Raw genomic sequence first — 21,517 nt, forward strand, 5'->3', positions numbered from 1 at the left:
TTTTTCTTTGACTTCAATATCAGGGGAGAGCGCGAACGCAGTCCCCCACTACCACAAATTATGCAGTCGAGATTCCCACATTTGGGGAATTCGCAGTGGTCAGCACAGTCGCAGTGCAATGACTGAGCCTCGCCCTGGGTGAACCACCTTCTTGATCATGGTATCTCCCCTGCCAGGTAAGTATGAGTTGGTGGTGACAGAGGCAGGGACGGTATTCCCAGTCACAGCATTTGTGGTGACGGTTCGCAGATGGCACCGTCCTCACAGATCGGTGAAGTTAAAATCAGTGATTTGAGACTTGCAAAACAAAGGCACTATTGATGAGTAAGCATAAGTCACTTGCCAAAAGCCTCAGTCTTAAAAACTATGTGGAGGTGAGACTTGTTTTACTCAAAGCAGAAATCATTTCCAACACCACACCACTGATTCAGGTTACCATTTCTTTTATTTTCCACAATTTAAAGGGTGCACCGTTCCCGGAGGTGCTGCAATACCGGGTCGATGCTTGGAGTGAACGGAGCAAGCCCCTTTTTCATCTCCCAGAGCTAAAAATCGGCTTAATATGTAGTCCTCGTATAGAGGACATATCAGATATTAAACTGATAAGAACAGATACTACACTTGATCTTAGCCAAAAGGCCGAGAAGCGATAACACCAAACTGTTTGTTTGCAGACCCAACGTACCAGCACATATCTCAATTGTCGCGGTGCGGTTCTTTCAACTGGGCGTAGCAGTCGCTTGCTACTTAACAACCCACTCCCCACGCTGCCCCCGTCCTCAAAAAAGCTAAAATCATTGATTTGTTTACAAGCAAAAGTGTAAACTCCTGCTGAAATCTGGTTGATTTCACTGTTGTTTCAGACACTAGAGACTCCAGTGATGATTAATCACTGTAAAGTCCTGCTGAAAATCTTGTTGATTTCACAATGGATTCAGACAGGGATTTTAGACTTGCTGCAAGGCTCCACTAGTGACTCCAGTGATGATTAATCACTGTAAAGTCCTGCTGAAAATCTTGTTGATTTCACAATGGATTCAGACAGAGATTTGAGACTTGCTGCAAGGCTCCACTAGTGACTCCAGTGATGATTCCTGCTGAAAATCTTGTTGATTTCACAATGAATTCAGACAGTGATTTGCTGATTTGAGACGTGCTCCACCGGAGACTCCAGTAAAGTGACCATTAATCCCTGTAAAATCCTGCTGAAATCTGGTTGATTTCACTTTGGATTCAGACAGTGATTTGAGACTTGCTGCACTAGTGACTCCAGTGATAAGTAAACACAACTTTGTTTGTGCTCCATTGTCAGGAGCCTCTGTCCAACTACTTTTCTTTTCACACAAGTACATGAGGCTCAGCCAATTGGCAGAGCCTGCCAAAAATATGGTCAACTCATTGTTGTTCCTCTCCACGGAAGTCTTTAGTAAAAGGCGAAAGACTTATGCGTATTGAAGAGAAACCAAAGTCAGTTGCGGAATCAGGTGGCAGGCAGCCTTATATCCCAGTCGCAACAGTGATCCCTCTTGTGGTTGGGACTGGTTGAGCTGCGGTTGTCCAATGCCAAACCCATTCCCCAGCACCAGCCATCAAAAACTCATTGATTTGTTTACAAGCAAAAGTGTAAAGTCCTGCTGATATGTGCTTGATTTCACTTTGGATTCAGACAGTGATTTGCTGATTTGAGACGTGCTCCACTGGAGACTCCAGCGCAGTGATGATTAATGCTGAAATGTGCTTGATCTCACTTTGGATTCAGACAGTGATTTGCTGATTGTAGACTCCCTCCACTGGAGACTCCAGTGCAGTGGTGATTAATCCGTGTAAAATCCTGCTGAAATGTGGTTGATTTCACTAGGGATTCAGACAGTGATGATTAAACGGGACACCTGGTTTTTCTTTGACTTCAATATCAGGGGAGAGCGCGAACGCAGTCCCCCACTACCACAAATTATGCAGTCGAGATTCCCACATTTGGGGAATTCGCAGTGGTCAGCACAGTCGCAGTGCAATGACTGAGCCTCGCCCTGGGTGAACCACCTTCTTGATCATGGTATCTCCCCTGCCAGGTAAGTATGAGTTGGTGGTGACAGAGGCAGGGACGGTATTCCCAGTCACAGCATTTGTGGTGACGGTTCGCAGATGGCACCGTCCTCACAGATCGGTGAAGTTAAAATCAGGGATTTGAGACTTGCAAAACAAAGGCACTATTGATGAGTAAGCATAAGTCACTTGCCAAAAGCCTCAGTCTTAAAAACTATGTGGAGGTGAGACTTGTTTTACTCAAAGCAGAAATAATTTCCAACACCACACCACTGATTCAGGTTACCATTTCTTTTATTTTCCACAATTTAAAGGGTGCACCGTTCCCGGAGGTGCTGCAATACCGGGTCGATGCTTGGAGTGAACGGAGCAAGCCCCTTTTTCATCTCCCAGAGCTAAAAATCGGCTTAATATGTAGTCCTCGTATAGAGGACATATCAGATATTAAACTGATAAGAACAGATACTACACTTGATCTTAGCCAAAAGGCCGAGAAGCGATAACACCAAACTGTTTGTTTGCAGACCCAACGTACCAGCACATATCTCAATTGTCGCGGTGCGGTTCTTTCAACTGGGCGTAGCAGTCGCTTGCTACTTAACAACCCACTCCCCACGCTGCCCCCGTCCTCAAAAAAGCTAAAATCATTGATTTGTTTACAAGCAAAAGTGTAAACTCCTGCTGAAATCTGGTTGATTTCACTGTTGTTTCAGACACTAGAGACTCCAGTGATGATTAATCACTGTAAAGTCCTGCTGAAAATCTTGTTGATTTCACAATGGATTCAGACAGAGATTTGAGACTTGCTGCAAGGCTCCACTAGTGACTCCAGTGATGATTCATCTCTGCAAAGTCCTGCTGAAAATCTTGTTGATTTCACAATGGATTCAGACAGAGATTTGAGACTTGCTGCAAGGCTCCACTAGTGACTCCAGTGATGATTCCTGCTGAAAATCTTGTTGATTTCACAATGAATTCAGACAGTGATTTGCTGATTTGAGACGTGCTCCACCGGAGACTCCAGTAAAGTGACCATTAATCCCTGTAAAATCCTGCTGAAATCTGGTTGATTTCACTTTGGATTCAGACAGTGATTTGAGACTTGCTGCACTAGTGACTCCAGTGATAAGTAAACACAACTTTGTTTGTGCTCCATTGTCAGGAGCCTCTGTCCAACTACTTTTCTTTTCACACAAGTACATGAGGCTCAGCCAATTGGCAGAGCCTGCCAAAAATATGGTCAACTCATTGTTGTTCCTCTCCACGGAAGTCTTTAGTAAAAGGCGAAAGACTTATGCGTATTGAAGAGAAACCAAAGTCAGTTGCGGAATCAGGTGGCAGGCAGCCTTATATCCCAGTCGCAACAGTGATCCCTCTTGTGGTTGGGACTGGTTGAGCTGCGGTTGTCCAATGCCAAACCCATTCCCCAGCACCAGCCATCAAAAACTCATTGATTTGTTTACAAGCAAAAGTGTAAAGTCCTGCTGAAATGTGCTTGATTTCACTTTGGATTCAGACAGTGATTTGCTGATTTGAGACGTGCTCCACTGGAGACTCCAGCGCAGTGATGATTAATGCTGAAATGTGCTTGATCTCACTTTGGATTCAGACAGTGATTTGCTGATTGTAGACTCCCTCCACCGGAGACTCCAGTGCAGTGGTGATTAATCCGTGTAAAATCCTGCTGAAATGTGGTTGATTTCACTAGGGATTCAGACAGTGATGATTAAACGGGACACCTGGCTTTTCTTTGACTTCAATATCAGGGGAGAGCGCGAACGCAGTCCCCCACTACCACAAATTATGCAGTCGAGATTCCCACATTTGGGGAATTCGCAGTGGTCAGCACAGTCGCAGTGCAATGACTGAGCCTCGCCCTGGGTGAACCACCTTCTTGATCATGGTATCTCCCCTGCCAGGTAAGTATGAGTTGGTGGTGACAGAGGCAGGGACGGTATTCCCAGTCACAGCATTTGTGGTGACGGTTCGCAGATGGCACCGTCCTCACAGATCGGTGAAGTTAAAATCAGGGATTTGAGACTTGCAAAACAAAGGCACTATTGATGAGTAAGCATAAGTCACTTGCCAAAAGCCTCAGTCTTAAAAACTATGTGGAGGTGAGACTTGTTTTACTCAAAGCAGAAATAATTTCCAACACCACACCACTGATTCAGGTTACCATTTCTTTTATTTTCCACAATTTAAAGGGTGCACCGTTCCCGGAGGTGCTGCAATACCGGGTCGATGCTTGGAGTGAACGGAGCAAGCCCCTTTTTCATCTCCCAGAGCTAAAAATCGGCTTAATATGTAGTCCTCGTATAGAGGACATATCAGATATTAAACTGATAAGAACAGATACTACACTTGATCTTAGCCAAAAGGCCGAGAAGCGATAACACCAAACTGTTTGTTTGCAGACCCAACGTACCAGCACATATCTCAATTGTCGCGGTGCGGTTCTTTCAACTGGGCGTAGCAGTCGCTTGCTACTTAACAACCCACTCCCCACGCTGCCCCCGTCCTCAAAAAAGCTAAAATCATTGATTTGTTTACAAGCAAAAGTGTAAACTCCTGCTGAAATCTGGTTGATTTCACTGTTGTTTCAGACACTAGAGACTCCAGTGATGATTAATCACTGTAAAGTCCTGCTGAAAATCTTGTTGATTTCACAATGGATTCAGACAGAGATTTGAGACTTGCTGCAAGGCTCCACTAGTGACTCCAGTGATGATTCATCTCTGCAAAGTCCTGCTGAAAATCTTGTTGATTTCACAATGGATTCAGACAGAGATTTGAGACTTGCTGCAAGGCTCCACTAGTGACTCCAGTGATGATTCCTGCTGAAAATCTTGTTGATTTCACAATGAATTCAGACAGTGATTTGCTGATTTGAGACGTGCTCCACCGGAGACTCCAGTAAAGTGACCATTAATCCCTGTAAAATCCTGCTGAAATCTGGTTGATTTCACTTTGGATTCAGACAGTGATTTGAGACTTGCTGCACTAGTGACTCCAGTGATAAGTAAACACAACTTTGTTTGTGCTCCATTGTCAGGAGCCTCTGTCCAACTACTTTTCTTTTCACACAAGTACATGAGGCTCAGCCAATTGGCAGAGCCTGCCAAAAATATGGTCAACTCATTGTTGTTCCTCTCCACGGAAGTCTTTAGTAAAAGGCGAAAGACTTATGCGTATTGAAGAGAAACCAAAGTCAGTTGCGGAATCAGGTGGCAGGCAGCCTTATATCCCAGTCGCAACAGTGATCCCTCTTGTGGTTGGGACTGGTTGAGCTGCGGTTGTCCAATGCCAAACCCATTCCCCAGCACCAGCCATCAAAAACTCATTGATTTGTTTACAAGCAAAAGTGTAAAGTCCTGCTGAAATGTGCTTGATTTCACTTTGGATTCAGACAGTGATTTGCTGATTTGAGACGTGCTCCACTGGAGACTCCAGCGCAGTGATGATTAATGCTGAAATGTGCTTGATCTCACTTTGGATTCAGACAGTGATTTGCTGATTGTAGACTCCCTCCACCGGAGACTCCAGTGCAGTGGTGATTAATCCGTGTAAAATCCTGCTGAAATGTGGTTGATTTCACTAGGGATTCAGACAGTGATGATTAAACGGGACACCTGGCTTTTCTTTGACTTCAATATCAGGGGAGAGCGCGAACGCAGACCCCCACTACCACAAATTATGCAGTCGAGATTCCCACATTTGGGGAATTCGCAGTGGTCAGCACAGTCGCAGTGCAATGACTGAGCCTCGCCCTGGGTGAACCACCTTCTTGATCATGGTATCTCCCCTGCCAGGTAAGTATGAGTTGGTGGTGACAGAGGCAGGGACGGTATTCCCAGTCACAGCATTTGTGGTGACGGTTCGCAGATGGCACCGTCCTCACAGATCGGTGAAGTTAAAATCAGGGATTTGAGACTTGCAAAACAAAGGCACTATTGATGAGTAAGCATAAGTCACTTGCCAAAAGCCTCAGTCTTAAAAACTATGTGGAGGTGAGACTTGTTTTACTCAAAGCAGAAATAATTTCCAACACCACACCACTGATTCAGGTTACCATTTCTTTTATTTTCCACAATTTAAAGGGTGCACCGTTCCCGGAGGTGCTGCAATACCGGGTCGATGCTTGGAGTGAACGGAGCAAGCCCCTTTTTCATCTCCCAGAGCTAAAAATCGGCTTAATATGTAGTCCTCGTATAGAGGACATATCAGATATTAAACTGATAAGAACAGATACTACACTTGATCTTAGCCAAAAGGCCGAGAAGCGATAACACCAAACTGTTTGTTTGCAGACCCAACGTACCAGCACATATCTCAATTGTCGCGGTGCGGTTCTTTCAACTGGGCGTAGCAGTCGCTTGCTACTTAACAACCCACTCCCCACGCTGCCCCCGTCCTCAAAAAAGCTAAAATCATTGATTTGTTTACAAGCAAAAGTGTAAACTCCTGCTGAAATCTGGTTGATTTCACTGTTGTTTCAGACACTAGAGACTCCAGTGATGATTAATCACTGTAAAGTCCTGCTGAAAATCTTGTTGATTTCACAATGGATTCAGACAGAGATTTGAGACTTGCTGCAAGGCTCCACTAGTGACTCCAGTGATGATTCATCTCTGCAAAGTCCTGCTGAAAATCTTGTTGATTTCACAATGGATTCAGACAGAGATTTGAGACTTGCTGCAAGGCTCCACTAGTGACTCCAGTGATGATTCCTGCTGAAAATCTTGTTGATTTCACAATGAATTCAGACAGTGATTTGCTGATTTGAGACGTGCTCCACCGGAGACTCCAGTAAAGTGACCATTAATCCCTGTAAAATCCTGCTGAAATCTGGTTGATTTCACTTTGGATTCAGACAGTGATTTGAGACTTGCTGCACTAGTGACTCCAGTGATAAGTAAACACAACTTTGTTTGTGCTCCATTGTCAGGAGCCTCTGTCCAACTACTTTTCTTTTCACACAAGTACATGAGGCTCAGCCAATTGGCAGAGCCTGCCAAAAATATGGTCAACTCATTGTTGTTCCTCTCCACGGAAGTCTTTAGTAAAAGGCGAAAGACTTATGCGTATTGAAGAGAAACCAAAGTCAGTTGCGGAATCAGGTGGCAGGCAGCCTTATATCCCAGTCGCAACAGTGATCCCTCTTGTGGTTGGGACTGGTTGAGCTGCGGTTGTCCAATGCCAAACCCATTCCCCAGCACCAGCCATCAAAAACTCATTGATTTGTTTACAAGCAAAAGTGTAAAGTCCTGCTGAAATGTGCTTGATTTCACTTTGGATTCAGACAGTGATTTGCTGATTTGAGACGTGCTCCACTGGAGACTCCAGCGCAGTGATGATTAATGCTGAAATGTGCTTGATCTCACTTTGGATTCAGACAGTGATTTGCTGATTGTAGACTCCCTCCACCGGAGACTCCAGTGCAGTGGTGATTAATCCGTGTAAAATCCTGCTGAAATGTGGTTGATTTCACTAGGGATTCAGACAGTGATGATTAAACGGGACACCTGGCTTTTCTTTGACTTCAATATCAGGGGAGAGCGCGAACGCAGACCCCCACTACCACAAATTATGCAGTCGAGATTCCCACATTTGGGGAATTCGCAGTGGTCAGCACAGTCGCAGTGCAATGACTGAGCCTCGCCCTGGGTGAACCACCTTCTTGATCATGGTATCTCCCCTGCCAGGTAAGTATGAGTTGGTGGTGACAGAGGCAGGGACGGTATTCCCAGTCACAGCATTTGTGGTGACGGTTCGCAGATGGCACCGTCCTCACAGATCGGTGAAGTTAAAATCAGGGATTTGAGACTTGCAAAACAAAGGCACTATTGATGAGTAAGCATAAGTCACTTGCCAAAAGCCTCAGTCTTAAAAACTATGTGGAGGTGAGACTTGTTTTACTCAAAGCAGAAATAATTTCCAACACCACACCACTGATTCAGGTTACCATTTCTTTTATTTTCCACAATTTAAAGGGTGCACCGTTCCCGGAGGTGCTGCAATACCGGGTCGATGCTTGGAGTGAACGGAGCAAGCCCCTTTTTCATCTCCCAGAGCTAAAAATCGGCTTAATATGTAGTCCTCGTATAGAGGACATATCAGATATTAAACTGATAAGAACAGATACTACACTTGATCTTAGCCAAAAGGCCGAGAAGCGATAACACCAAACTGTTTGTTTGCAGACCCAACGTACCAGCACATATCTCAATTGTCGCGGTGCGGTTCTTTCAACTGGGCGTAGCAGTCGCTTGCTACTTAACAACCCACTCCCCACGCTGCCCCCGTCCTCAAAAAAGCTAAAATCATTGATTTGTTTACAAGCAAAAGTGTAAACTCCTGCTGAAATCTGGTTGATTTCACTGTTGTTTCAGACACTAGAGACTCCAGTGATGATTAATCACTGTAAAGTCCTGCTGAAAATCTTGTTGATTTCACAATGGATTCAGACAGAGATTTGAGACTTGCTGCAAGGCTCCACTAGTGACTCCAGTGATGATTCATCTCTGCAAAGTCCTGCTGAAAATCTTGTTGATTTCACAATGGATTCAGACAGAGATTTGAGACTTGCTGCAAGGCTCCACTAGTGACTCCAGTGATGATTCCTGCTGAAAATCTTGTTGATTTCACAATGAATTCAGACAGTGATTTGCTGATTTGAGACGTGCTCCACCGGAGACTCCAGTAAAGTGACCATTAATCCCTGTAAAATCCTGCTGAAATCTGGTTGATTTCACTTTGGATTCAGACAGTGATTTGAGACTTGCTGCACTAGTGACTCCAGTGATAAGTAAACACAACTTTGTTTGTGCTCCATTGTCAGGAGCCTCTGTCCAACTACTTTTCTTTTCACACAAGTACATGAGGCTCAGCCAATTGGCAGAGCCTGCCAAAAATATGGTCAACTCATTGTTGTTCCTCTCCACGGAAGTCTTTAGTAAAAGGCGAAAGACTTATGCGTATTGAAGAGAAACCAAAGTCAGTTGCGGAATCAGGTGGCAGGCAGCCTTATATCCCAGTCGCAACAGTGATCCCTCTTGTGGTTGGGACTGGTTGAGCTGCGGTTGTCCAATGCCAAACCCATTCCCCAGCACCAGCCATCAAAAACTCATTGATTTGTTTACAAGCAAAAGTGTAAAGTCCTGCTGAAATGTGCTTGATTTCACTTTGGATTCAGACAGTGATTTGCTGATTTGAGACGTGCTCCACTGGAGACTCCAGCGCAGTGATGATTAATGCTGAAATGTGCTTGATCTCACTTTGGATTCAGACAGTGATTTGCTGATTGTAGACTCCCTCCACCGGAGACTCCAGTGCAGTGGTGATTAATCCGTGTAAAATCCTGCTGAAATGTGGTTGATTTCACTAGGGATTCAGACAGTGATGATTAAACGGGACACCTGGCTTTTCTTTGACTTCAATATCAGGGGAGAGCGCGAACGCAGACCCCCACTACCACAAATTATGCAGTCGAGATTCCCACATTTGGGGAATTCGCAGTGGTCAGCACAGTCGCAGTGCAATGACTGAGCCTCGCCCTGGGTGAACCACCTTCTTGATCATGGTATCTCCCCTGCCAGGTAAGTATGAGTTGGTGGTGACAGAGGCAGGGACGGTATTCCCAGTCACAGCATTTGTGGTGACGGTTCGCAGATGGCACCGTCCTCACAGATCGGTGAAGTTAAAATCAGGGATTTGAGACTTGCAAAACAAAGGCACTATTGATGAGTAAGCATAAGTCACTTGCCAAAAGCCTCAGTCTTAAAAACTATGTGGAGGTGAGACTTGTTTTACTCAAAGCAGAAATAATTTCCAACACCACACCACTGATTCAGGTTACCATTTCTTTTATTTTCCACAATTTAAAGGGTGCACCGTTCCCGGAGGTGCTGCAATACCGGGTCGATGCTTGGAGTGAACGGAGCAAGCCCCTTTTTCATCTCCCAGAGCTAAAAATCGGCTTAATATGTAGTCCTCGTATAGAGGACATATCAGATATTAAACTGATAAGAACAGATTTTTTTTTTTTTTTTTTTTTTTTTTTTTTTTATTACACATTCCACACCAACACACAATATTACATTACATTGTCATTTTCATCAACAAAAAAAAAAAAAAAACAACAACATACAGACTGTACCAATGCACCCAATACCATAGCAACCCCCTTCCCCACCCTCTTACCTAAGCTAACACTCCCTTCCATCGCTCCTTGGCTGCATGGTACCCATGCCTCTCCTCCTCCCTCCTTTTCATCCGCCGCACCTCCCCCCTCACCTTCGCCACCACTCCTTCAACCCTGTTCACCTCATTACTTCTTATTAATGCCATTCTGTCATCCCACAGTGCTGCCTTCCCCATTGACAGAATCAACCACAACAAAAAACCCTCCCATCCCCGTCCCCTCAGACCCACCCCCAGCATCAGCATCTCATAAGACAGTCCCCCCAGTTTAGGAAAAAAAAAACCCAGCTCTCCCCACATTGTTCTTGCAAACCCACATCCCCAAAATACATGAGATAAGTCCTCATCTCTGCCACAACCTAATCGTGGGCAGGAGCGCAGCCTTGACAGGCCATGCCTATATAAAGTGTCCCTCACAGGCATCCTCTTATGTAGACATAGCCAGTTGATGTCCTTTAGTCTGTTTGGCAGTTCCTTGTGCTGCGCAAACAGCCACTCCTCCCTGCCCACCCCGCAAACTCTCACAGGTCCCTGTTTTGCAACTATTGCCTTGTATAGTTCCCGATGATCCAGGCCTAGGTCACCTTCCCCGCATTCCTTGTGCCTTTTAGCCCAGCCCATCATCTGCCTGTAGTGTGGTGGCATAACCTCCCCTTTTGGCCGCCAGTTCTCCCATTTAACCCACTTCCTCAAAGGAAAGGATAGCCAAAACATGAGCAGCACATGGTACCAGTGCCCACTAGGGAACTTCACCCCGTTGCAGCAAAAGGAAAAAAAAAGAACATCTAACTTAAGTGGCACATCAGGCACTCCCCTTCCCCCCTCTGGTACCCCTTGTCTCATCCAGCCCCTCCTCACATACTCGTATCCCCCCCACACAAAGGAGAAAACATCCCGCACTAATCTTCTCCTATACTCCGGTGGCAGGGGGAAAACGTACGCCAGGTAAATCATTGACGGCAAAATGTCCGCTTTCACCACCAAAACCCTCCCAGTTAAAGACAAACGTCGGGCCTTCCACAGTCCTATTCGTGACCTTAGTGCTGCCAGGCGCCTCCTCCAGTTCAGCGGCCCACTCTCGCTGTCTTCAAAATCCACCCCCAGTATTCTCATTGGACCCTCGCACTCCGACAATCCAAACAGCCCCCCTCCCCTCCCCTTCCAAGGTCCAAAATATTTAACCTTGGATTTTCCGACATTGACCCTTGCCCCGGATACTTTTGAAAAGGACCCCAAGACGTCCAAAGCACGGAGCAAGGAGCCCTCTGTTGTTAAAAAGAGCGTCATGTCATCCGCGTACTGGGATATCCTCAAATCCCTCTCTCCACCCCCTGGAAGGCGCAATCCCTTCACGCCCGTGTCCGCCCGAATAGCTGCAGCTAGCGGTTCAATATATATAACAAAAAGCAGTGGCGAGAGTGGACATCCTTGCCTCACTCCTGTCTGCTGTGACACCAAAACCCCCATATGCCCATTCACAACCACCCTACTCCCAACCCCCGTGTACATGATCCCTAACCACCTCCGAAAAATTGGTCCAAAACCCATCCTCTCTAACACAGCTGCCAAAAAACCTTGGTTCACCCTATCAAACGCCTTTTCCATGTCCAAACCCACCAGCATCAGAGGCACCCCACGTTCCTCCACCCAGTGAATGCAATCCCTCACCAGCCCTAAATTCCATTGGATGCGTCTCCCCTCCACCCCACACGTCTGATCCTCATTTACCACATGAGGTAGAGCAGATCGGAGTCGTCCGGCCAACACTCTAGCGATGATCTTATAATCAGCGCAGAGGAGAGTTATCGGCCTGAAATTACCCAAGTCTTCTTTTTCCCCTTTTTTATGTAGCAACGTCAACACCCCCTCCCTCATTGTCCTCCCCAAACGCCCCCCTTCCAGCACTGCACCCACCACTTCTAAAAAATCCTTCCCCAGGATTCCCCAGAACGCCGCATAAAATTCCTTTGGTAACCCATCAATCCCCGGCACCTTTCCCCCTCCCAAACCTTTCATCGCTCCCTCCAACTCTGCGAGACCCACCGGGCGTTCTAGGGCCTCCACCACTTCCCTTGGCACCCTAGCCTCAAGCCCCTTCAAAAAACCTCCTTCCTCTGGTTCTTCCACCTCTTGTGGCCCCATGGCGTCCCCAAAAAAATTGGAGGCAACCCCAACCATCCCTTCTGGATCTGAGACAAGGGTACCATCCTTCCCCCGTAGCCCCGGAATGCACGCTCTTGCCCGGGCAGCCCTCACCTGTTTAAAAAACATAGGCGTACAGGTCTCTGCTACATTGATGGATTCCCTCCCACATCTCCTCAGTAACCCATCAGCTTTCCCCTTAAAGTATAGGCCCAAATTCTCCCTCACCTCCCTCTCCCTCTGCTTATCCCGTATTTCCCCCTTGTTCTCCGCCTCCATCATAGCCTGCAGCTCCCTTTGGAGTCTCCTAAACCCCCCCTTCTCCTCCCTCGCTCGTTGTGAACAATATCCCACCGTCAACTCCCTGGCGTTTACCTTCACACATTCCCACCACTCCACAATATTGTCAAAAAAAGGCTTCAGTGAGACCCACCCCTCATAGTGTAAAGTGAAGGCTCTACGGAAAGCCTCCTCCTCCAAAACCCCACAATTCAACTTCCAGTAACTCCTTCCAAAAATTGGGGCCGCCACCGAAAAGGCCACCTCAAGTTGGTTGTGGTCTGAGAACCACACTGGTCCCACAACGGCCCTCCGTACAGCAGCCACAGCAGGCACAAAAACAAAATCAATCCGACTACGGGAACCCCGTGTATTCGACCAAGTGGTGCCCTCCCTTGTCGGCTCGACTGCCCTGTACCCATCCTTCAGCATGAATGCTTGCACCACCTCTTCCAAATACGGCCGACTGAAATCCCCTGTCCCCTCCAAAGAGACGTTGAAATCCCCCCCTAGAACCACCACCTTATTCGTGACACACACCTCCATAAGTGCAATAAAAAGGGCCTTACGTCCTTTCGGCTCCGCTGGTGCATACACATTAATAAATCTAAAGAAAACCCCCCTCCATAATGCATCCACCACCAGTACCCTCCCCTGCACTACTGAGAAGCTGTCCCGGACCTGGAAATCTTTATTTCCAAACAGGATTCCCACCCCTGAGGAGTGTACCCCCCCTACTCCCCATCTCGACTCACCCTTGAGCCAGCCCTCCGAAAACTCCCTGACATCCCCACCATCCTTTAGATGCACTTCCTGCAGAAAGCAAACATGTAGGGGCATCTGTAACAGGTATTGGAAAACACTTGCCCTTTTCACAATATTTCTCATACCCCTGACATTTATGGTCACCACTGAAAACAAGGCCATTCAATACTTCACAAATGTGCCCCCCCCCCCCCTTTACCCTCTGTCCCATGGTTGCTCGCTGTTGGCAAGCAACCATCTTCCAGTTGATCATTGTTGGCAACATGTTCCTGCAGTACCGGGCTCTGAGAAACGTCCTGGGGCGGCTCCCTCCGCGGAGTCCCCCCGGTTTTCCCCATTCCTGCACCACCCGATGAAATCTCCACAGAAGCCTGTTGGCTCCTACCCTCCGACTCGGATCCTGGGGGTTCCCGGCTCTCCCCCATCGCACGGCCGTCTGCCAGCTTCTTCTTCCTCCTTCTCGACCTGTGCACCTGTGGTCCAGCCTCGGTTGCTTCTGCCGAAGACTCAGCCTGCTCACCCCTGGACGAACTGCTCCTCTTCCTGACCCCCTGGATTGTCTCTTTCCTGGTGTCCTCCTCCTCCGAGCTGATCACACAGTCTGCCCAGGACCCCACCAGTGGCAGAGAGTCTCCCAGGCTCACAACCACTTGTGTGTCCATCCGCTCCTCCGTTTCGTTTGCGCCGATGTGGTCAGTCGCAGACTCGTCCCGTGCAGCAGCCCTTCCCTCCTCTCCAGAGAGCGACTGTAGTGCCTCCTCCAACGGGGTGAGGACAGAGACCTCCCCCTGCACTGCTACCTCTGCGTAGCTACGGGTTGTGGTTGGGCAGTCGCGGACAATGTGCCCCTCTCCTCCGCATCCATGGCACGTCTTTGGGGCCCCGCACGTGGCCACGCTGTGTCCCCTTCCACCACAGTTCCGGCATCGCCCTTCGGTGCAGTCCGTCGCCATGTGCCCAAAGCTGCGGCATTGCCTGCAGAAACTGGGCTGGCCGGAGTAAAAGAGGAAACCCCTGTCCTCACCAATGCTGAAGTAGGCTGGAGGATGCCGCAGCCCACCGCCTCCGCCGGGGTTGTCCTCGAGGAGAACTTTGAATTGTCTCCGCCCTGACCAGATGCCGAAACTGTCCCTCAGGTATCTCACCGCCGACTCCACCTTCCCATACCTCGACAACCAGGATATGACCGTCTCGTCCCCCACGTATGGGTTGTACATGTGGACCGTCACAATCTTCAAGTTCCTCTTGCAAAGAGCCTCCACCCGAAACTTTGAAAAGGGCTCTTCTTCCGCCTTTTCCCTCGCTGTCTCCATCACCCTCTCATACACTGCTTGGCTGTGTAGAGTCAGGTCAAAACCACCTCCTGCTGCATTCCACTGCAGGCAGTATACGTGGGCGGGGTCAATCTTCAGTGCTCCCACCACGACCGTACGCACGAACCATTCCCTCTTCCCATGTTTCTCATCTTCTTTAACCTTCCAAGTGAATCGCACCGAGTTCCTAAGTCCTGCAGACATGATAGCCTGTGTGAGGACGGGACTCCAGCAACTTTATCCACCAAGCTCCATACACCGCACAGCTTTAGCAGCAACCACTACACTTGATCTTAGCCAAAAGGCCGAGAAGCGATAACACCAAACTGTTTGTTTGCAGACCCAACGTACCAGCACATATCTCAATTGTCGCGGTGCGGTTCTTTCAACTGGGCGTAGCAGTCGCTTGCTACTTAACAACCCACTCCCCACGCTGCCCCCGTCCTCAAAAAAGCTAAAATCATTGATTTGTTTACAAGCAAAAGTGTAAACTCCTGCTGAAATCTGGTTGATTTCACTGTTGTTTCAGACACTAGAGACTCCAGTGATGATTAATCACTGTAAAGTCCTGCTGAAAATCTTGTTGATTTCACAATGGATTCAGACAGAGATTTGAGACTTGCTGCAAGGCTCCACTAGTGACTCCAGTGATGATTCATCTCTGCAAAGTCCTGCTGAAAATCTTGTTGATTTCACAATGGATTCAGACAGAGATTTGAGACTTGCTGCAAGGCTCCACTAGTGACTCCAGTGATGATTCCTGCTGAAAATCTTGTTGATTTCACAATGAATTCAGACAGTGATTTGCTGATTTGAGACGTGCTCCACCGGAGACTCCAGTAAAGTGACCATTAATCCCTGTAAAATCCTGCTGAAATCTGGTTGATTTCACTTTGGATTCAGACAGTGATTTGAGACTTGCTGCACTAGTGACTCCAGTGATAAGTAAACACAACTTTGTTTGTGCTCCATTGTCAGGAGCCTCTGTCCAACTACTTTTCTTTTCACACAAGTACATGAGGCTCAGCCAATTGGCAGAGCCTGCCAAAAATATGGTCAACTCATTGTTGTTCCTCTCCACGGAAGTCTTTAGTAAAAGGCGAAAGACTTATGCGTATTGAAGAGAAACCAAAGTCAGTTGCGGAATCAGGTGGCAGGCAGCCTTATATCCCAGTCGCAACAGTGATCCCTCTTGTGGTTGGGACTGGTTGAGCTGCGGTTGTCCAATGCCAAACCCATTCCCCAGCACCAGCCATCAAAAACTCATTGATTTGTTTACAAGCAAAAGTGTAAAGTCCTGCTGAAATGTGCTTGATTTCACTTTGGATTCAGACAGTGATTTGCTGATTTGAGACGTGCTCCACTGGAGACTCCAGCGCAGTGATGATTAATGCTGAAATGTGCTTGATCTCACTTTGGATTCAGACAGTGATTTGCTGATTGTAGACTCCCTCCACCGGAGACTCCAGTGCAGTGGTGATTAATCCGTGTAAAATCCTGCTGAAATGTGGTTGATTTCACTAGGGATTCAGACAGTGATGATTAAACGGGACACCTGGCTTTTCTTTGACTTCAATATCAGGGGAGAGCGCGAACGCAGTCCCCCACTACCACAAATTATGCAGTCGAGATTCCCACATTTGGGGAATTCGCAGTGGTCAGCACAGTCGCAGTGCAATGACTGAGCCTCGCCCTGGGTGAACCACCTTCTTGATCATGGTATCTCCCCTGCCAGGTAAGTATGAGTTGGTGGTGACAGAGGCAGGGACGGTATTCCCAGTCACAGCATTTGTGGTGACGGTTCGCAGATGGCACCGTCCTCACAGATCGGTGAAGTTAAAATCAGTGATTTGAGACTTGCAAAACAAAGGCACTATTGATGAGTAAGCATAAGTCACTTGCCAAAAGCCTCAGTCTTAAAAACTATGTGGAGGTGAGACTTGTTTTACTCAAAGCAGAAATAATTTCCAACACCACACCACTGATTCAGGTTACCATTTCTTTTATTTTCCACAATTTAAAGGGTGCACCGTTCCCGGAGGTGCTGCAATACCGGGTCGATGCTTGGAGTGAACGGAGCAAGCCCCTTTTTCATCTCCCAGAGCTAAAAATCGGCTTAATATGTAGTCCTCTTATAGAGGACATATCAGATATTAAACTGATAAGAACAGATTTTTTTTTTTTTTTTTTTTTTTTTAATATGAAAAAGATCTTTGCACAATACAAACTCATATCTGTGGTTATTTCTCTTCACAATACATCAACAAACCAAACACAAATGCATACAAACTCATATCTGTAGTTCGGTCTTCTACCAATACATAAACAAACCAAAAACCAAAACCAAATGACAACTTTCAGGGATGAGGTCAGTCTACCTAGTCCCAAGGAACCCCCCTTAACCCAAGTCCGCCCTTCCACCTCTCCAAGGCGGCATGCTTCCCCCACTTCCTGATATCCATCATTATTCTCCCCTTCAACTCCAGCTCGATCCTCTTCACCACCCCCTCCACGCTAACCGCCTTGTTGTTCACCAGGTCTTGCCTCGCCCGCCACAGGCCCCTCTTGACAAGGCTTACAATTAGCCATGTGAGGACCATTGTCCTTCCCAAGCTCACCCCTCTTTTCACCACACTCCAAGTTAAATGGAACCCCGGGACCAGCTGTACTAGCCACTTATTTGCTCTTTTCCACCCCTCGCTTGCAAAAGTACAGTCCCACATTACATGTCTAATGGTCTCATCGTGTAGACATCCAATCCTCGGGCACACGGGGGCTCTGGTCAAACCATGCCGATAAAGCAGCTCTCGTACCGGCAGGCACCCGTGGAGACATAACCAGTTGAGGTCCTTGAGCCCATTGTCAAGGCCCCGCGGTTGGATCCCCCACCAAACTCCTGCTGGTGTCCCGACCACTGCAGGTGCTACCACTCCCTTCCTGGCGACTTGGTAAAGTGCCCTGTGGCTCAATAACACGCCTGTTCCCGAGGCCTCAGGGTGTGCCCGCAGCCACCTTGCTGCATGATGGTAGTGCCATGGCTGCTGTTCCACCCGGGGAGCTAGATTACTCCAAGCTATCACACCCCTGGCCTGGTAAGAGAAATATAGCCGCATGAAGTGTCCTGATGGATGTGCCACTGGAACAGATAACTGGCTAAACAAAAAGGAAACAAAAATGCAGTCCAGTTTCAGGGGGAGGTGTGGCACATCTCTCCCTCCTGCTTCAATTGCAGCCATCATGCGGGTCCTCGACACATACTCGTATCGTCCTCCCCAGATGAAAGAGAAGACGAGACGCATTAGGGGCCTCCTCATGCTGACAGGCAAAGGATAAATGTATGCCAAATAGAGGAGAGATGGCAGAACGTCTACCTTCAATACAAGTACCTTCCCTATCAAAGTCAGCTTCCTGCTTCTCCAGAGAGCAAGCTTTTTCTGGGCTGCCAAGAAACGCCTGGTCCAGTTGACCGTGGCACTATGGACTATCTCAAAGCTGACCCCCAATACCTTCAGGGGTCCTTCGCAGAGCGGAAGCCCACCTGGTACGTCCGTCCTGTCTTTCCAACGCCCAAAGAACTTCAATGAGGACTTGGCGGTGTTTAGTTTTGCGCCAGCTGCCCGCCCAAAGCTCTGGATAATCTCCAAGGATCGAGTTAGGCAAGCATCGCTGTCTAGCAGGAGTGTGGTGTCGTCTGCGTACTGAGACAGTTTGACCCGTAGGCCTCCGCTGCCAGGTATCAGAAAACCCTTAACACCCGGGTCAGCCCGAATGGCTGCCGCCAGGGGCTCCATGTAAAGGATGTAGAGCAGTGGTGAGAGCGGACACCCCTGTCTGACCCCTGCGTGCACCCTAAAAACCTCCCCTAGGTGACCGTTAACCGAAACTGTGCTCCCCACGCTTGTGTACAATACACGTAACCACCCTACAAACCTATCAGTGAACCCTAATCTGCTCAAAACCCTAAACATGAAACCCCAGTGAACTCTGTCAAACGCCTTTGCCTGATCGAGGCTCACCACCATAAGCGGTAGCTGCCTGTCTTCCGCCCATGCAACAGCGTCCCGGATAAGCTGGAGATTCCATCTCACCGAACGTCCCGCCACTGCGCAAGTCTGATCCACATGGACCACATGAGCAAGTGCTGTGCCCAGACGGTCCGCCAACACCTTTGCCAGGAGCTTGTAGTCGACACACAGCATGGTCAGTGGCCGCCAGTTCCCTAGGTCGGTTGGATCCCCCTTCTTAAAAAGAAGAGAGATAACTCCAGTGGCCAAAGACCCTCCCATCGCACCTGTGCGGAGTACTGCGGAAAGGATCTCCAACAATACAGGGCCCAGAATGTCCCAAAATTTTAGATAAAATTCTGCCGGTAGCCCGTCGATACCTGGCACCTTTCGCCTGTTCATCCTGTTGAGAGCACCCTCGAGTTCTTCAAGGGTGAGCGGGGCATCTAGTGTCTGTGCTATGTTCAAGGGCACTCGCTGGGTCAACAAATCCAGAAAGACCTCCCCACTACCTACGTCTATCTCCTTCTCTGAGAACGCTGTGCGGTAGTAGTCGGTGGCGGCCCGCACCATCTGCACCCTATCCGACACAATCCTACCCTGCTCGTCCCTAACCCCGGTCACTACCCGTTTTGCCCTGTCAGCCCTTATTGAGCTGAAGAAAGAAGCTGAACATGTTTCAAAACTTTCAATGAATTTTTCACGTGACTGCAACAGGTAGGCTCTGGCTTTTGACTCAAAAACCTCTCTAAGCTGCGATTTGAGGGAGTCGCAAGCCTGCTGGTTTAAAGTGCCGTCCGAGTTCCCCCTAGTGTACTCAAGCTCGAGTAGTCGCTGTAGGCGAAGCGCTTCTCTCTTTGCCCACCTTGCCTTTCTTTTGCTGTATCGTACACAAAAGGCCTTTATCCTCTCTTTGGCAACCTCCCACCACTCAATAGCTCCAGGACACATCGGCCTTAAACCCACCAGACCTCTGAAAAACACGCGGAAATCTTTAATGAACACCTCCTCCTCCAAGATGTTAATGTTAAGACGCCAGAAACCGGAGCCAAAAACTGGTGCACATGAGCGCACCTCCAGCAGTACTCCATCATGGTCAGAGAAAAACACGGGGAGCACTCTGCCTGCCAGTAAACTCAAAGACCTCGAGGTAAAGATGTAGTCCAGACGCTTCGCTGCGCCCCTTGAGTTCCGCCACGTAGGACCTAGCGCATGTGGTTTAACCCCCTTCAAACCGTCTACTAAGCCATGCTTGGCCATTAAATTGGTGATAAAAACGTCACTGGTATCCCCCCCTCTACCTAGCTCGACATTTAAGTCACCCCCTAAAATAACCTGCCTGCTAGTGGCAAGGTGTGGTTCCACTTGGCCGATCATGTCCTTCCTCTCGGTTGCTGATTGTGGCCCATAAACCACAATAACCCTAAGCTTGACTGTGCCCCATGTCACGTCTGTACCCATTATCCTCCCCTGGACAATAACAAAGGATGCCTCCACCATAATTTCTTTAGAACCAAATAAAATGCCCACCCCAGTAGCGTGGACCCCCCCTACACTCCAGACTGAGTCCCCTTTGGTCCACTCCTTTGCAAAGGTTTGGATGTCCCCAGCATCCCGTAAATGAACCTCCTGCAAAAAACAAATGTCGGCTTGGAGTGTGTTCACAAAATCAAAAACAGTCCTCCTTTTCACTATATTCCTCATTCCCCTTGTGTTTAAAGACAGTACCTTAAACGAAGCCATAAAGCAAAGTTCAGACTCCTACTGGGTGTAGGATGTGTCTTTGTCCATCTCTTCAGCCCAGGAAAGGGGCACTGTGTTGGGTGAGTTTACCGGTCGACTAGGCCCGTCATATATGTCCACCCCATACGGGGGTGACAACATGAGCAAACCTTGGGGGAGATCGAAATCAATCCCCAGCCTTTCAGCCGTCAAAACGGCCCCTTCCCCCATGCACTGTTCCTCCCCCTCTACTGCAACATTCCCATTTGGGCCCTGTAGTTCCTCCTGAGTTCCACCTTCTTGCACCTCGTCAGTGGACTTCCCTGGCTTCACAGCTTCCTCTCTTCGACTGCCGTCAATCCCCTCCTTTTTGGCCACCGCATCCTTCTTCTTCCTTTTGTTTTTTTTGCTGCGTTCCTCCTCCGCACCCTCTTCATACTCAGGTGCCTGCTCTTCAAAAACCTCTGAGAGCTTTCGGACCCCTTGCTTCATTGTGGGGAATGATGCACCAAGTGTAAGCTCAGGAAACTCCTCCATCACGCCCTGGTCTGCTGCCCGAGCTACCTCATCCTCCAATACTGCCCCTTCCTCCTGCAATGCGGTCTTCCCTTCTCCCTCTGTGGTTTCTGCTCCGGACCCCATCTGTAGTGGCCCCTCCTCGGAATTCTGCGATGTCTTGGATCCCTTCCCCTGCTCCAAAGTTCTGTTGGAGACTCCCGTTTGTCTGGTTACTTCAGAAAAGGTCCTCTTGCGGCTGGGACAGCTTCTATAGAGGTGGTCCGACCCTCCGCATCCATGGCAGTTTTTAGGGACAGTGCAGTCCTTGGCCGCGTGTCCTGTTTGCCCACAAAAGCGGCAACTTTCTCCTGTGCAGCCTGTCTCCGAGTGGCCAGACCGTCTGCATTTTCGGCAGAAGGCTGGCTGGCGGTTATAGAAACAGTATCCTCGGTCTCCCCCAAGACTAAAAAAAGCAGGGGGGTGTTGTAGCCCATCCGGCCCTGTCGGGTCTGGATTCAGCAGGACCTGGAACTGCCGACGGCCGGTCCA

At 48.4% G+C, this 21,517-nt stretch overlaps 19 non-coding genes and 1 pseudogene across 19 annotated transcripts; all 20 read right to left on the reverse strand.

Moving 5' to 3' along the window:
* Window positions 1–20: 20 nt before the first annotated feature.
* LOC144386568 (U1 spliceosomal RNA) lies at window positions 21–184 on the reverse strand. The gene has a single exon (XR_013452284.1). It is a non-coding gene; the product is annotated as a U1 spliceosomal RNA (small nuclear RNA).
* A 276-nt stretch (window positions 185–460) lies between these two features.
* On the reverse strand, window positions 461–651 carry LOC144386507 (U2 spliceosomal RNA). The gene has a single exon (XR_013452223.1). It is a non-coding gene; the product is annotated as a U2 spliceosomal RNA (small nuclear RNA).
* A 705-nt stretch (window positions 652–1,356) lies between these two features.
* LOC144386655 (U5 spliceosomal RNA) lies at window positions 1,357–1,471 on the reverse strand. Its single transcript, XR_013452368.1, has one exon. It is a non-coding gene; the product is annotated as a U5 spliceosomal RNA (small nuclear RNA).
* Window positions 1,472–1,913: 442 nt separating this feature from the next.
* Window positions 1,914–2,077, reverse strand: LOC144386578 (U1 spliceosomal RNA). Its single transcript, XR_013452294.1, has one exon. It is a non-coding gene; the product is annotated as a U1 spliceosomal RNA (small nuclear RNA).
* A 276-nt stretch (window positions 2,078–2,353) lies between these two features.
* Window positions 2,354–2,544, reverse strand: LOC144386508 (U2 spliceosomal RNA). The gene has a single exon (XR_013452224.1). It is a non-coding gene; the product is annotated as a U2 spliceosomal RNA (small nuclear RNA).
* A 705-nt stretch (window positions 2,545–3,249) lies between these two features.
* On the reverse strand, window positions 3,250–3,364 carry LOC144386656 (U5 spliceosomal RNA). The gene has a single exon (XR_013452369.1). It is a non-coding gene; the product is annotated as a U5 spliceosomal RNA (small nuclear RNA).
* A 442-nt stretch (window positions 3,365–3,806) lies between these two features.
* LOC144386589 (U1 spliceosomal RNA) lies at window positions 3,807–3,970 on the reverse strand. Its single transcript, XR_013452305.1, has one exon. It is a non-coding gene; the product is annotated as a U1 spliceosomal RNA (small nuclear RNA).
* Window positions 3,971–4,246: 276 nt separating this feature from the next.
* Window positions 4,247–4,437, reverse strand: LOC144386509 (U2 spliceosomal RNA). The gene has a single exon (XR_013452225.1). It is a non-coding gene; the product is annotated as a U2 spliceosomal RNA (small nuclear RNA).
* Window positions 4,438–5,142: 705 nt separating this feature from the next.
* On the reverse strand, window positions 5,143–5,257 carry LOC144386657 (U5 spliceosomal RNA). The gene has a single exon (XR_013452370.1). It is a non-coding gene; the product is annotated as a U5 spliceosomal RNA (small nuclear RNA).
* Window positions 5,258–5,699: 442 nt separating this feature from the next.
* LOC144386460 (U1 spliceosomal RNA) lies at window positions 5,700–5,863 on the reverse strand. The gene has a single exon (XR_013452176.1). It is a non-coding gene; the product is annotated as a U1 spliceosomal RNA (small nuclear RNA).
* Window positions 5,864–6,139: 276 nt separating this feature from the next.
* Window positions 6,140–6,330, reverse strand: LOC144386510 (U2 spliceosomal RNA). Its single transcript, XR_013452226.1, has one exon. It is a non-coding gene; the product is annotated as a U2 spliceosomal RNA (small nuclear RNA).
* Window positions 6,331–7,035: 705 nt separating this feature from the next.
* On the reverse strand, window positions 7,036–7,150 carry LOC144386658 (U5 spliceosomal RNA). The gene has a single exon (XR_013452371.1). It is a non-coding gene; the product is annotated as a U5 spliceosomal RNA (small nuclear RNA).
* Window positions 7,151–7,592: 442 nt separating this feature from the next.
* On the reverse strand, window positions 7,593–7,756 carry LOC144386461 (U1 spliceosomal RNA). Its single transcript, XR_013452177.1, has one exon. It is a non-coding gene; the product is annotated as a U1 spliceosomal RNA (small nuclear RNA).
* Window positions 7,757–8,032: 276 nt separating this feature from the next.
* Window positions 8,033–8,223, reverse strand: LOC144386511 (U2 spliceosomal RNA). Its single transcript, XR_013452227.1, has one exon. It is a non-coding gene; the product is annotated as a U2 spliceosomal RNA (small nuclear RNA).
* Window positions 8,224–8,928: 705 nt separating this feature from the next.
* Window positions 8,929–9,043, reverse strand: LOC144386659 (U5 spliceosomal RNA). The gene has a single exon (XR_013452372.1). It is a non-coding gene; the product is annotated as a U5 spliceosomal RNA (small nuclear RNA).
* A 442-nt stretch (window positions 9,044–9,485) lies between these two features.
* Window positions 9,486–9,649, reverse strand: LOC144386462 (U1 spliceosomal RNA). Its single transcript, XR_013452178.1, has one exon. It is a non-coding gene; the product is annotated as a U1 spliceosomal RNA (small nuclear RNA).
* A 276-nt stretch (window positions 9,650–9,925) lies between these two features.
* On the reverse strand, window positions 9,926–10,139 carry LOC144386598 (U2 spliceosomal RNA; annotated as a pseudogene).
* A 5,627-nt stretch (window positions 10,140–15,766) lies between these two features.
* On the reverse strand, window positions 15,767–15,881 carry LOC144386660 (U5 spliceosomal RNA). The gene has a single exon (XR_013452373.1). It is a non-coding gene; the product is annotated as a U5 spliceosomal RNA (small nuclear RNA).
* Window positions 15,882–16,323: 442 nt separating this feature from the next.
* LOC120829951 (U1 spliceosomal RNA) lies at window positions 16,324–16,487 on the reverse strand. The gene has a single exon (XR_005713732.1). It is a non-coding gene; the product is annotated as a U1 spliceosomal RNA (small nuclear RNA).
* A 276-nt stretch (window positions 16,488–16,763) lies between these two features.
* On the reverse strand, window positions 16,764–16,957 carry LOC120829957 (U2 spliceosomal RNA). The gene has a single exon (XR_005713738.2). It is a non-coding gene; the product is annotated as a U2 spliceosomal RNA (small nuclear RNA).
* Between the last annotated feature and the right edge of the window lie 4,560 nt (window positions 16,958–21,517).

This window comes from Gasterosteus aculeatus, chromosome 13 (assembly GCF_964276395.1).
Source record: "Gasterosteus aculeatus chromosome 13, fGasAcu3.hap1.1, whole genome shotgun sequence".
NCBI lineage: Eukaryota > Metazoa > Chordata > Actinopteri > Perciformes > Gasterosteidae > Gasterosteus > Gasterosteus aculeatus.